Raw genomic sequence first — 15,315 nt, 5'->3', positions numbered from 1 at the left:
AGATTTAGCTGGCAGATAAGGACAGTAAGGCCTATCTAGACTGCTCAATTTAATTTCTATAACAATACCATAGACCGTAATTAATCTCTTGACATCTTTGTCACTCCTTTGCAATTGCAGATCCTCTATGCTAATCCCATGCGTTATTACATGTACTACTAGCATTAATAGACACTAGTAGTTAAACCTGTCCACAGACTGTGAAAGACAGTAAAGTGTAGGAATTGTTGTAATTGAGATTAATTAATGGTTGAGGTTGCTGAAGTGTAGGAGATGTGGACCCCTGTCTGCATGCCGCCCACGCTTTTCATGTTGTTTAAAAGTATTGAAGACTAGAAGTAAGCCCATCCACGGACAGGGATGGGCTTACTACCACGGAAAGGGACATGAAGTCTAGCATGCTATATGCTGCCCCTCCCGCCGTCTGGACACTCCGCCCATACCCCAGATTACCACATGCAATGCAGCTGACGGATGTGGCCAGAGTCCCCAGTTTCCTGCTGCAGAGTTTTCAAGATTCTGCGGCAATTATGTGGCAAATGTTCATATATTTGTAATGTAAGTAATGTAATTTTGTTTTAACTCAATAAAAATAGTCATTTTCTGACTTTTCTATGTCCAGTTAAGTTTGCTTTTTTATTAAAGGAAAAGGGATCTTAATGATTGGTGCTTGGGAGGATGGAATGAATCTCAGCGGTGAGGAATGAAGAATACATCTCAGGCAGGAGGAGAAGAGGGATGAGGCATGGAGGCACAGGGAGAGAAGAGGATGGGGGAGACAGGGAGGATAAAGAAAGGGAATGAGAGAGGGAAAGGAAGAGAGATCAAGAATAGGGAAGAGGGGGAATGGGTAGATGTGAAGAAAGGGATGACTGTGGATGGGAGTGAGGATGGAGAAGGAAGGAGGAAAGATTGGGGATGGGAGATAGATGGAGGAACTAAGATTGTTTGGCGGAGGAGGTGGAGATCTCAGGAGGGGAGAGGAGAAGGAAGAGTCCCTCCCGTAGCTCCAGCCCTGCTCCCCTCACATCCCTACCCTTTCTCTCTCTCTCACAGCCTCCATCGTCTCCCCACCCCCAATTCTTTTCTTGGCCCCATCCCACCTGCCCATAGTCTCTCACACACCCCCTCATTCATCCTTTTCCAGAAATCTGAATTCCCCAGTACCCAATTACATTCCCCCACCTCTTATTGCATCTCCCCCAGCCCCTCCATCACACACCCTCTTCCAGCCCTTTTCCCATAACCTTTCTGATCTCTGTATCACAACCCCTCCTGTTTCACACAGCCCCTCATCACTTCTTTCCCTTATCCCCCCAGCCTTTCCCTTTGTCACACAATCACCGATCCTTTTTCCCCTCATCCCCTCCAGTTTCTCCCTTTTTCACACAATCATCCCATCTCTTTTTTCCACTATCCCCATGTCTCTCCTTCTTTCACATGACTCCCACCTTTTCCCCCTTTTCCTCTCCAGCCTCGCTGTTTCACATAATTATCCCCATCCCCCACTTTTCCTTATTCCCCCCAAACTCCAGGCTCTCTAACTCCCCCTACGGTTTCTCTTTTAACTCCCTCTTTCCTTCCTCAGTACTAGTTGCTGCAAGGAGGAATAGGATCGTGACAGCACATCAGGCCGTGGGACTGATGTAATAAGACCTGCGCTGAAATTGGCACAACATTTCTGCATGTATTTTTTTTTTTTTAGCATGCATGGCAAAAGCAGATGCCTCTGTAGGATGTAACAAGGGGGAGGCATGCAAATTAGTTATGCAGAAAAAATGCTTGCAAGACCAAAGACCTGGCTTTTCGCACAAGCATTCCCGGACATCTAAGAGTCGAAAGAATACAATCTCTGTATTTTACCAAAGGATAGACTTTGAACCACCTCCCCCTGTACATAGGTTTGTAAATAGTTTTCCCAGCAGCATTATCAAAACAAATTGGACATGCTAAACACATGTCGTTTCTATAGTTTCTTCCTATAATCCCTGTTATGCCCACCTCTTTATCTGTTACCTGTTTGAAGTGTTTTTCTCGTTTCAATGTAAATCGCCCTGCGAGGCGTTAGTTTCATTTCCTTGTAAACCGAGGTGATATGTATTTTATACAGGAACCCCGGTATATAAAAACTAATAAATAAATAAATAAATAAATACATGCGCCAATACCCGCATAAAAGCAAAGGTGCAGAAAGTCAAGGGAAAGACCTGCACTAACATAAGTGCAATTGAAAAAATGTTGCAGACTCATGAGGGATATTTCTAACTTACTGCTGATTACATCAACCCCACGTTATTAAAAAATAAAAATTATTTTCGGTCCTACCGGCCCTTTTACTCCATTAGCTGCAATAGTGTGGTTGTGTATCCGTGCAGCCTTTTCCTCGCCAGGCCTGCTCTGCATGGGAGAGAGCAGGATCCAGGACGGACGGACCGGCTATTTCTGGAAGCTACAGACAAGCGTCGACACCACCCAGAGCTGCAGCTCTCTCACTCAATTCCTGCCCTGATCCAGGTCCTATAAAAAGGAAAATTAGTTCTTACCTGTTAATTTTTGTTCCTGTAGTACCACAGATCAGTCCAGACCATGGGTTGAGTCTCCTGTCCAGCAGATGGAGACAGACCAAAACTGAAAGGGTATCCTATATCAGGACAGAGCCTACCCTGCAGCCCTTCAGTATAACCATTGTCAAAGCAGAAAGTATGAAGATAAACAGTAAGGAATCAAGCAAGTAACAAGAGAACTCGAGCAACAACTAGAGAACTCCAAACTTTAACAAGTAGAAACAGTGAATGGACTCTGTAGATACACGCTCTTGCATGAAAGTTCATGTCATCAGAGAGATGCTTCCGGTGCCTCTAAGTATAATCACAGAAGACGACCATTCTGAATCCTGCAAACAGAGGAAAGAAGCTTTGAGCGGACGGAAGAAAGAATAGGGAAGGGCATCTGGACTGATCTGTGGTACTACAGGAACGAAAATTAACAGGTAAGAACTCATTTTCCTTTCCTTGTTTGTACCCAGATCAGTCCAGACCATGGGATGTACCAGAGCTTCCCTAAACAGGGTGGGACCGAGACAATCCCGCTCGAAGAACCTGCCGACCAAATAAACCAAAGACTGGTGCCTGAACATCAAGGCGGTAATGCCGAGCAAAAGTATGCAGAGACTTCCAAGTAGCTGCCCTGCATATCTCCTGTGGGGAGACTGACTGACTATCCAAGAAGTTGCTTGAGAATGCAAGGAATGAGCCTTCAGACCCTTCGGGACTGCCCGGCCCTGACAGATATAGGCCGACGCAATCGCCTCCTTCAGCCAGCGAGAAATCGTAGACTTAGAGGCCTGCTTGCCCCGGTTGGGCCCACTCCATAAGACAAAGAGATGATCCAAAACTCTGAATTCATTGGTAACCTGAAGATAACGCATGAGAACGCACTTCACATCCAGACGGCACAAATCATCCCCATCCGTACTTGCAATATCCGCGGGAGAGAACGCGGGGAGCTCCACCGACTGATTGACATGAAAGGCAGAAACAACCTTCGCAAGAAGGACAGCACAGTCTTAAGGGAAATCCCGGAGTCCGAAAAACGTAGGAAGGGCTCTCGGCAAGACAATGCTTGAATCTCCGACACCCGTCTGGCGGAGCAAATAGAGACCAAAAACACCATCTTAAGTGTTAAATCCTTGAGCGTAGAACAGCAGAGAGACTCGAATGGAGCAAGACAGAGAACCCGGAGGACCAAATTAAGGCTCCACAAAGGACAAGTGGAACGCAGCGGCGGTTTCAATTGTTTAACTCCCTTGAGGAAATGGACAATATCTGGATGAGACGCAACTGCATGACCTTCAAGACTTCCCAAGAGAGAGCAGAGGGCAGAAACCTGTACCCAGAGTGAGACGAACGATAGGCCCTTAGAGAGGCCGTGCTGGAGAAAGGAAAGAACCAGTGAAACCGGGACCGAATGTGATGAGACACCAGATTCCGCGCAGACAAGTTCGAAAACCTTCCAAACCCGAACATAGGCGAGGGAAGTAGAAGTCTTGTGAGCATGCAGAATAGTGGAGATGACGTCCTCCCTATATCCCTTCTGCCTCAGTCTCCGCTGTTCAAAAGCCAGGCCGCTAGACAGAAGTGATCCGCCTGGTCGAAAAATACGGGACCCTGCCGGAGCAGGTATGGAAGATGACCGAGACGAAGAGGGCCGTCTCTCGACAGGTTTACTAGATCCGCGAACCATGGTCTGCGAGGCCACTCGGGAGCTACCAGAATGACCGGACCTCTGTGGAGCTCTATCCTTCTGAGTACGTTTCCCAGCAGGGACCAAGGAGGGAACACATACAGAAGGATGTTGCGTGGCCAGGGAAGATCCAGGAGAGGAGGACCCTACTGGTTGACAATCAGCTCCATTGCCTCGTCGGACAACTCCCACTCACTGGGGTCGAGCCGCTGGCGACTGAAGAAATTTGCTTGAACATTTTCCTTGCCCGCAATGTGAGACGCTGCTAAGCACTTCAGATTGCGCTCCACCCAAACGAAGAGCTGGCTGGCCTCGAGGGCCACCAGGCAACTCTTGGTGCCCTCCTGGCAATTGATGTACGCCACCATGGTAGAGTTGTCCGAGAGTACCTGAACCGCTCTTCGGCGAAGCAGGGGGAGAAACACTTGAAGAGCCAGACGGACCGCCCGAGCGTCCAGGTGATTGATGTGCCAGCGGGATTGGGCAGGGGACCAGTACCCCTGCGTGGCCTGTGTCTGGCAGACTGGTCCCCAGCTGGAGAGGCTGGTGTCCGTCGTGACTACAATCCATTGCGGAGTCGGGGAATTCCTTTCAGAAGGTGCTTGAGCAATAACCACCAATGTATGTCTCTGATGGTAGAGTCTGAGAGAGGAAGCTGCGCTTGAAACAGTTCTGACACCGGTTTCCAGCGGGAGAGCAAAGCTTTCTGTAGAGGATGCATATGCGCAAAAGCCCAGGGGACCAAATCGATCGTAGAGGCCGTGGTCCCCAGAACCTGTAGGTAGTCCCAAGCTGTGGGAAGAGGCATGGAAAGGAAGCTTCAGATTTGATCCATCAGCTTGAATGCTCGAGAGTCCGGCAGGAATACCTTGATGACCCGAGTATCGAACCGGGCCCCTAGGAATTCCAGGACCTGGGAGGGCTGGAGATTGCTCTTGGAAAACTTGACTATCCACCCCAGGGACGAGAGGAGAGCAAGGACGCGGTCCACTGCCAGCTTGCATAAGGTCTCTGACTTGGCCCACACCAGCCAGTCGTCTAGATAAGGGTGGACTAGGGCTCCGTCCCACCGGAGGGCGGCCACCACCATCACCATAACTTTGGTAAACGTGTGTGGCACCATGGCCAGACCGAAGGGGAGAGCCCGAAACTGGAAATGTTGACCAAAGATGTGGAACTGGAGATACCTCTGATGTTCGGCATGAATCGGAATGACAAGTCAAGAGAGGCCAGAAATTCTATGGGATGAACAGCCGCTATAACTGCCCTCAGGGTTTCCATCCGAAAATGGGGCACCCTGAGGGCTCGGTTGACCCTTTTGAGGTCCAAGATGGGGCGGAAAGAGTCGTCCTTTTTGGGAACCACGAAGTAGATAGAATAATGGCCGGCGCCCCGTTCCTCCACTGGAACAGGGACGATAGTCCCCAGCCCCTGGAGTCTGGCGAGAGTCTGACATACAGCAGCCTGCTTCCGATGGCCGCCCGGGGAGACCATGTACAGATCTGGCAGCTCCCGAACAAATTCTAAAGCATAGCCTCTCTCGATTATCTCGAGGACCCACTGGTCTGATGTGATTTTGACCCATTCCTCCAAGAACAGGGACAACCGACCACCTAAGTTTAGAACGGAGGAATGGGCCGGCCGAATCTCACTGAGAGGCGGGCTTGGACGCGGGGCGCTGTGGATTACCATCACGGAAGGCGCAGCGCCCTCGAAAGGACTGAGACCAAGACTGAGAGCTGGATGAATTTCTTCTAGAGAAGGTGCCCCGCGCCCTGGGATTGTATCTCCGCTGATCTCTGAAGCGGGTGCGAGTAGGGAAGAAGGTTCTCGCTTGCTTTGGGCGATCCTCAGGTAGTTTGTGGACCTTGTTCTCACCCAAGGATTTAATGAGCTGTTCCAGGTCCTCGCCAAAAAGTAACTTACCTTTGAAGGGGAGAGTCAGCCGCCCAATTACGGAGCCATGGGAGCTGTCTGGCCAAGACCACAGAGGCCATCGCTTTTGCCTGGACCCGGAATATGTCATAAAGGGCATCTGTCCCATACGCTATAGCGCCTTCCAATCTTTCAGCCTGCTCTGCAGATGGGAGGTCCTGGGTGCTGAGCAATTGTTGAACCCACCTGAGGCTTGCCCGCTGCATGAGACTGCTGCAGATCGACGCCCGGACACCCAAGGCCAAGACTTCGAAGAAACGCTTGAGATGGAATTCTAGCTTGCGGTTTTGGACATCCCTTAGGGCTGTAGTACCCACCACTGGGATGGTGGTGTGCTTAGTAACTGCAGTCACAGAGGAATCCACCTTGGGTATTTTCAGCATGTCTAAGCACTCCTCCGGGAGAGGATAAATCTTCTCCATAGCTCTACAGACGCGGAGCCCTGATTCAGGAGCCTCCCACTCCCTAAGGAGCATTAGCTGATGCATCGGATGGAAGGGGAAAGTGCACGGAAGAGCCCTAAGTCCCGCCAGGAACGGGTCCGCACAAGCCGACATTGCGGCCAAAAACTCGTCCACCACGGGGCATTCTATCCCCAGCTCCTGAGAGATAAAAGGGATAAGTGGCTCCAGTTCCTCCCTTCTGAATAAACGCAGGACCCTGGGGTCATCTCCCTCAAGAGGGGGAGGTGGAGTGTCACCAAAATCCTGATCTCCGACACAAGAAAAGAAGAAATTAGCCCCCCAAAGGGCATAGGTAGAAAGAAAAGGGAATCGCAGGGTGAGCTGTCGTAGCTGCTGGAGACAGACAAATACTGAAGGGCTGCAGGGTAGGTTCTGTCCTGATATAGGATACCCTTTCGGTTTTGATCTGTCTCCATCTGCAGGACAGGAGGCTCAACCCATGGTCTGGACTGATCCGGGTACGTACAGGGAACCCACTTAAAAAAAAATGCATTACCCGATTTCCCTGCCAATGCGGCTCCTTACATAGCCTGTGAATAGATAATTACCTCCTTTACATGTCATTTGCATGCACTCGTGCAAACCTGCTGTGGATTATTGCATGGGTATGTGCATGCGTTTTTTTCCGCACTAAACATGTTATTACACGTGTGTATGATTGGCGCGGAAAACCACCTGTGCAAAAAACCCATGGCAGGTTTTGTGCAGCTTATTACATTGGCCCACATATCTTTCCTCCTCTGCCAGCTGGGCCTCATTGCTGTTTTCAACTTCAGGGACTATACAACATCCTATGGACGAAATCAGCAATCATGCCCAACCAGCAGAGGAGGAACACACAGCCTGATGTGCTGCCATGATCCTACTCCTCACACAAACAAACAAGCCCGCATGGCCAGGGAGAGGGGTGGGTGTGTGGACTATGGACCACAAAGGGCTTTAACAGGTTTTAGAGTCAGAACAGGAAGGGATTTTTCTGTGTCGTCCCTACCTGGCAGGCAACACTGGAGCCAGCTCCCTGGTCTCCTGCAGCAATTTCCTTTATTCCACAGGAAGGGGCAGACTTTGCATCCTTTCCTTGCCTGCATAATCATGGGTGAGCAGGAACCCTGCACTCATGTGCTGCAGGAGGAGAGTTGTGAAGTAGGATTCCAGGAGTTGGAGTTTTCTCAGGGGTACCCTTCTCTTCACAGGGTGGTTCCAGTGGGCTTGATCTCTCCACATGGAAAGTTCCAGGAGATGGAGAGTGAAGCTGTTCCCACCTAGGGTAGGGGGCTGGAATCCAGGGAGGGAGGTGGCCGAGGAGTCAAGGAGTCCAAAACAAGAGAAGCCAGGAATTTGGTCCTTGGGGAGGTTTTCCCAGCAAGAAGAAACTGCCCCACTGAGGAAGGGTCCTGGAAGTGTACCTGTCTGACCAAGAGATCAACAAGAAGCTTTAAGTGTGGAAGGAGAATTGCCCCTATGGGGAGGGACCCAGGGAAAAGGTGCCCATCCCCAAGAGTTACTGGCAGAACAGTGTGTTGATTGGAAAGAGAGAGAGAGAGAGACTGAGGTATGTTTTTAACTGAATTTTGGACTTGTTCTGCAATGCGGTGCATTATTAACTGGTTTGCCACACTTTTTTGGACTTTGTTTTTACTTGTTCATGAATACAAGCAAAGACTTATTTTTGAACAACAATTTGGGAGTCAGTGTGATTTGTGGAGTTATTTGGTTGGTGAGCTGAAGAACCTAGGCATGAAGAAAACCTTGAAAGTGTTTCTCTCTCCCCACCCCTGTGTGGAAACTCCAGGAGGTTATGGGCCATGCCTGGTCCAGATGCATCCCAGTGGGCGTCTGTGCCCATGAGCTGACTGGAACGGAGGCTACACATACAGAAAATAAGTGAGAGGTTGCAGGAAATGTATTTCTCACAGTCAACATTCAAGAAGGCTAATGTCCAGAGGTCAATATTCAAAAGTCATTTAGATGGATAACTGAAAAGGTATCCCTCTAAATGGCTAACCGGTGATATTAAAAGCCAAATGTGGCTAAGTTCTAGCGGCATAACTTGTTATGTCAATAAGTTGGGGGTATTCTGGGGATGAGCAGGGGTGTTTTGGAGAGGAGCGGAGTAAGCTGCAGTGAGTGGCAGGTTGGTAGCCGCACATGTTTACTTCTGCTCTTGATTGTTATGGTAGGGTTTCTCGTGTGTCCTTGGGCCTCGGCCTGACCCCAGATGAATCCAGGACCTAACTGAGGGTTGGCGGCGTGTCCCAGCAAGGCGGAGACACGGTCTTACCCTCCGCCAGGCCTGCATGCTCCTGAGCCAACAAGATGATGTTGGTAGATGAACAATCCTCTGACCGTTCCAAGCCCTTTCGAACCTGCCACTTAGGATTGGCATGGAGCAGCAGGCCGGCCTGAGGATGAGGGCAGATGGAGGCCTTGTGACACGAAGACTTGAGACTATGACTGAGGCGAAGACATCACAGACGAAGGACTGATGCGACGGCATCACAGACGTGGTGAGGAACTTGGCAGAGTCAAGACAAGACAGGAAGCTGGGGAGGTCAGACATTGGCACGGTCTCTCAGGGTGCCCTACACAGCCCACCTTCACGGGCAGACCCAATGGGCTGGTCGCGAACCACCCTGTCCCACTGCGCGCCCTACACAGCCTGAGGAGGCTGGTCACGGACCACGCGGAGAGCGGGACGAGCGCAGGAAGGAATCCAGCTGAGGTGGGACCCCGACGACGGAACCGGTGTCATCCGGAGAACCACAAGGGCTGGCAGGACAGAAAGGCTCAGGAGCGCAGGACAGATGTCCACTGCAGCAACTCCAATGACAGAGACGTGTCACCCGGAGATCCAAAGAGCCGGCAGAACAGAAGGTTCAAGAGCACAGGAGAAGGACATCAAGCAACCTGGAACATCAGGAATCGAGACATCGGACGACGAGACATCAAGAGACCTGGACGAGGACCTCAGACGACGAAGACATGGCACAAGAAGCAGACGAGACATGGAGTTCCAACGAAGAAACACGAAGGACCTGACGGAACACTGGAGGGCCGGAACCTCCAGGAGTGAAGTAACTCCGATGCAAGGCCAAGCTGGAATGCAGGAACAGCCCTTTTATAGGGCTGATACAGGAAACAGTCCATAGGTGGGGCCCAGGGCATATCCGGCCGTGGGCCCTTTAAATCTTGAAGAGAGGCGCGGCCGCGTGCCTAAGGATGGAAGCAGGAAGCTGTGCAGGACCATGGACAGCGGCCCTGCATCGACGTCAGCGTGGCAAGGCAGGGCTGGGCTGAGGAGCAGGCCCCGACATCAGCAGCAGCTCCTGCCGCTGCAGGAGGATCCAGGGGCGGCTCTGGCCACCAGGCAAGCCCGCGGACTGCAGCCCTCCGGCCGTGAAGATGACCACGAAGTAGGCGGTGGCTCCTGCCACTATGAAGAAGGCAGAGAAGACCGCGGCTCTGGCCATGGTGAAGAGAACACAACGGGCAGCCTCCGGGCCGCGAGAGGCAAACGGAGCCCGCGGCATCGGCTGCGTAGGAGAGCAGGCAGCAGCATGGCAAAGTCTGCGGCTCCGGTCGCGGAGAAGGTTCGACGTCGGTGGCGTCCAGCCGCATCGGGCAGCAGAGAGGGTAAGGAGCTTGCTCGCGGGGGAACCCGTGGGCAGGATTCATAACATTGATGAGGTGTAAGATTGCATAAATCTCTATGGAGGCTTAAATCGATTGGGTGAGGGGTCTGGGTCAACTGGGGGAAGTGCAGGCTAAAGTACCAGAGGTCTGGATGACCTTGAGAAGGGCTGGGCAAACTGATGGACTAACTGGTAAAACAGAGAATGGTCTTCGTGCGAGTATGTTTTAAAATCCACTTACCTGCGCACGTTAAAGTCAACAGAATCCCAAGGTTAATATGCAAAATATGTTTGCTTGAGTAACAACTTCAAATTAGGTGCATACATACGTATGCGCGTATGAATTAAAAATCCAGTGTATGAGTGCCTGTGTGCCCATATGTGCATATATGGGTGCCCGCATGCTAATTTTAAAATTACAGTCCCTATATCTATTGAAGAGTACAATATTATTTGGAGATTTACTCTAGAGAGAAAACAGTTTGGATGAGGCCTCAGAATCTTCATCTGCTAGCAGTAAATTGGATTGATTGGAAAGAGCTCTTACATTTTGCAAAAAAATATTTTATTGGCGGATTAAACAATTACTGACTGTGTATTGTGAGCTAGTTTAAATGTAGTATTTGATTGTAAGTTCGCAATTGTGTTTAGTTTGTGAATACAGACCTTGAATTCATTCTGTGAGCTAGTTTAAGGTTAGCACTTCATTGCAAGTTTTATAATTGTGATTTTGAAAGGTCATTTACTTGATCTGAGAAAGTGAGAGTACTAAGTTGTTTCCTACCCTCCCTTCCCATCTCCTACTCACCCCAATCAGAATTTGTTAACATATAGATTATCCCATTATGAGGAAAATCTTCAAAATAACAGTCATTTAGTGATTTAGAACAACATTTAATTAACTTGGATTTTAGTAAGGGACCAATTTTAAACCTATTTCTGGGCTTTCACAAACTAATATTAGATGCCTAATAATCAAATTTAAAACCTTAGATTTAAAAAGGCACTTAATATCAGATTTAAAAAACCTTAGATTTAAACATAACCACTCCTTAAACAGCTTTACAAACTTTAAGTCAAAAGAAATTGTTGCAACCGTCACTGCCCGACAGCTTCACTCCGCCTACCTTTCTTTTTCTGCGACTCCTCCTGCTCTTTGTGGACATCTGGCTGCTGTGGCGTCTGCCCGCTGTCCTCTCTGGCGTCCCCAGACCAGCTTGGGCGTTGCCTCCCGCCATGCTCCTCAGGTACCTTAGGGCACGCACGCCGTGCGGCCCTCATTCTTATTTCCTCTGTGGCGCGAACCTCAGGGGCGTCCCCCTGCGATGATGTCACGCTGCCCGGATATTTAAGCCTAATGTTTATTGCTAGCCGTTGAGTTAGCAAGGGATTTCCTACGGATGGGATTCGGTCTCCGTACCCAGCTACTCTGCCTCTAACTTCTGTTGGACTCTTTTCTGCTAACGGGGCACCCGCTCCTTGGGGGCCTCTCTGCTTCTTTCAGGTCGCTATCAGGAACCGGTACTCGCTCCTCGAGGGCCCATGTTCCCTGACTCGCTGCCTGTGTCCATCTCCTCTTCTACTTGGAAGAATTCGCTACAGACAACATCTCTGAGTACTACTACCATCTACTCCTCAGACCTGTCTCCCTGGAACCAGGTACTCGCTCCTCGAGGGCCTGCCTCCGTTCCAGCGCCAGTGCCATCTCCTGAGTGGAACTGCTGCGTGAGTACTTGCCAACGAGTCTCTGCTCCCAGGGATCTGGTACTCGCTCCTCAAGGGCCAGCTCTCCCTATCTCGGGGCTTCTCTATACTGGGGACTCAGTGAATATCTTATTGTACTCATTCTCTCAGTTCTTTTCACTACAGCATTGCTACCGGAGGAACCGCTGTTCCAGCGCCCTGAGGAATACCAGCCCAGCCGGGCTCCATCTTCTACTCACTACCGCCACCTCTGGTGGCTTCACAAACTGTCTAAATAAAGATATAATCTGTGTTTGTGTGTCCAGAGCTGAGCCTGACCTGTGGCCCCTCACGGGACTTCCCCCCATGGGCGTGGTCAGCTGCCACAGTGTCCAAGGGTCCACCCAAACCTTACAAAACATAACAGAAATTAACATTCAGACAAAAGTCCAGCAGCAATCTTTTGCACTGAGTGCCTCATGTATGATTATCTATATGATGGTGAGAGATTATAAGTGTACACCCAGTACAAAGCACTCCTGGCTCTCAGAGAATGAGTCCAATCTCTGGAGGCCAGTGTAGCAGATTTGGAGGACCTGAGGCAGAGTTACATAGTGGAGACTTTCAGGTATATAGTAGCATGGTCCCAACTGTAGTCTAGCAGCTCTTGTGCTATATTGGAAGGAAACCATTACCTTAGTGAGGCAGGAAGTGTTCCTGTAGCTAGGACCTGCCCTCCAAGTGATGCTGAATCCTTTTGCACCAAGGATGTATCTCCAGAAGAGTGTGCCCAGAAGGGTTGGGTTAGGACTGCTGTTATAGTTGGTGATTCAATCATTAGGAACCTAGAAAGCTGGGTGGCTTGTGGGCATGAGGATCATATGATAACATGCCTACTTGGTGCAAAGGTAGCGGACCTCAAAAATGACTTAGAAAAGATTTTGGAGAGTGCTGGGGAGGAGCCGGCTACCAATGACATGGGACGATGCATGAGGGAGGTTCTGGAAACTAAATGTGGCAGACCTCCTGCTCAGCCACTATATGGCCTTAGCTCCTGGGCTTAGGATTTCCATAGTTTAGGTGGAGACAGCATTCCTGCATAGATCCTCCCCCAAAGGCTGCCTGTGAATGATCTCCTAGTCCACAAGGGAAGGGGGTTAGCCTTAGTTAAAGAGTGTGGCAGTGCAGATTTTATTTCGAGGGGGAAAGCAGAGTTGCTTACCTGTAACAGGTGTTCTCTGAGGACAGCAGGATGTTAATCCTCACGCATGGGTGACATCATCGGATGGAGTCCAGTCTGAAACATTGATCTCAAAGATTCTAGAATTTTCAAACATGCCCTACTAAGCATGTGCGGCTATAGTTATCATTCTGCCCCCTAGGCTGAGACCCTCAGTCCATGATATAGCTCATATAAGGAGAAACCAACTCCCAGGGGAGGCGGTGGGTTTTGTGAGGACTAACATCCTGTTGTCCTCAGAGAACACCTGTTACAGGTGAGCAATTCTGCTTTCTCTGAGGACAAGCAGGTTGGTAGTCCTCACAGATGGGTGATTCCCAATCTATAGGCTGTTCGAGCAGGACAAAGCTGAAAGCACTACCTATCTTCCTTTTGCCTGTGAGGCAGCCAACCCACAAAGGGGTCTAGATAGGAAAAGAGTTGGATTCAACAAGAGAAAATCATAGAAAAGACAGACACAAAACCTTAATGCTTAGCAGAGACGCCTAAGGCCTAAGAGTGTTGCGAATACCAGCAAGAAACTTATTCCGCATCATGGAAATCATTACAAGAAGGGTTTTGGATCAATAAATCCTAACAACAGTAGGTCTAGAACCTCCTGGATACAGGAAAAAGTCTAGAGATGTAAACAACAAAAGGACTGTTGGACAAAGACCACAGTTTCCTTCATGTTACAAGACCACCGAAAAACCAACTGGGTCCCGAGAGCTCTCCAGAGAGAAACTACGGTCCACTGGCATCTGAAGGACAGAATGCATCTGCAGAAGTGAGCCCCATGTTTGGCTGATAGGCACAATGAAAACCCAAGCAACGCTTGTAAGAATAATCAGCAACACTAGCAGTGTCTAATAGACCCTATTTGCCAAAGTACAATACATAGCTGAACATGCAGGACAGCATCAAGAGTTTCAGGGGATGAAAGGCAATCCCTGAATGGGATCGCTAGCCCAAATCCCCAAGCAGGGAGATAAGTTAGCCTGAAGCTCATCCACACTGCACCATGTATGGGCAGGACTATCCATCCTGCCTACAGTATGGTTTAGATGAGCAGGAAGGCATTTTGGACAACCTAGTGAAGTGAGAAAAACTAAAGGCAGTGCTGGCCAGAACTTGGCGAATGTAGGGAAAAGTAATGTTTCTTTCCCTACAGGTATACACTAAAATACACCATGAATGCCCTAGCTTTTCTTCCCCTCCCCTCGACATTCCAACTGGAAGTCGGAAGGAGCAAAAGAACACAAGGAAGCAGACCATTGGGCTGTAGGGATAAGAACAAGTCGCTAGATTTCTCAACCCCAAGTGAATAACTCACTGCCAATTCCAGTAGGGAGTTACACACAGAGACAGAGCCCTCAGCCTGCTTGGAACAGCTGAAACTGAGAGCAAATCCCCCAAGGAAGAAATTTAGAAGCACTCCACCATGAGACAGGAAGCCAGTGTGCCACAAGTGTAAACCCCTGTAGAACAGGATATCTTCACTGGCCTGGAAACCCTAAGGGTACCAGGGCAGGGTCAGCGTGATCTCTGAACAGACTGCCCACCAACCTGGCTTAGGTATTAATACCTCAGCCATGATTACATATATTTCCCCCAAGGAAGCATGTGGTTCAGTAAATGGAACAACAGTTGAATGAACCAAGACTCTCCTGTTCACAGACAGGATTATCCCTAAAATGGGGAAGTACAGATTACAAGTCACTGCAACCAAAGAGAAGCACCTCTGTTGCAGGTTCCCTCATCCCCCAAATCCCTCAGCCATGGACATGGCAAGAGGTTGAAATGCATACTTGCCTATTAGATGGACTAGAACCCTCCTCACTAAGGTAGGGTTCCACAGGCGAGAATGACTGGCAATAGTGGTCCTCCATGAAAAAAGCCCATTGAGCTCAGTGGGTATCAAAAGGTGACTCCTGGATGGGAGAAACCTCTAATCATCACGGGGAGCTACCCCAAAGAGGAGACTCCTAATACGATGGGGAGACTGAATCTGGAATGGCTCCCTCGCAAAATAGTCCTGCTGTGCCTTAAGACAACTTAAGGAGAGCGCTAGGAACAGAGAGCGACTGCCAGTCAGAAGCAGTGACACTCAATTGTAGGAGTGGACAACCAGGCATCGGGG

Source organism: Rhinatrema bivittatum, chromosome 4 (genome assembly GCF_901001135.1).
Source record: "Rhinatrema bivittatum chromosome 4, aRhiBiv1.1, whole genome shotgun sequence".
Lineage (NCBI taxonomy): Eukaryota > Metazoa > Chordata > Amphibia > Gymnophiona > Rhinatrematidae > Rhinatrema > Rhinatrema bivittatum.
The sequence above is the reverse complement of the archived record's forward strand: the minus strand, read 5'-3'. Positions refer to the sequence as shown.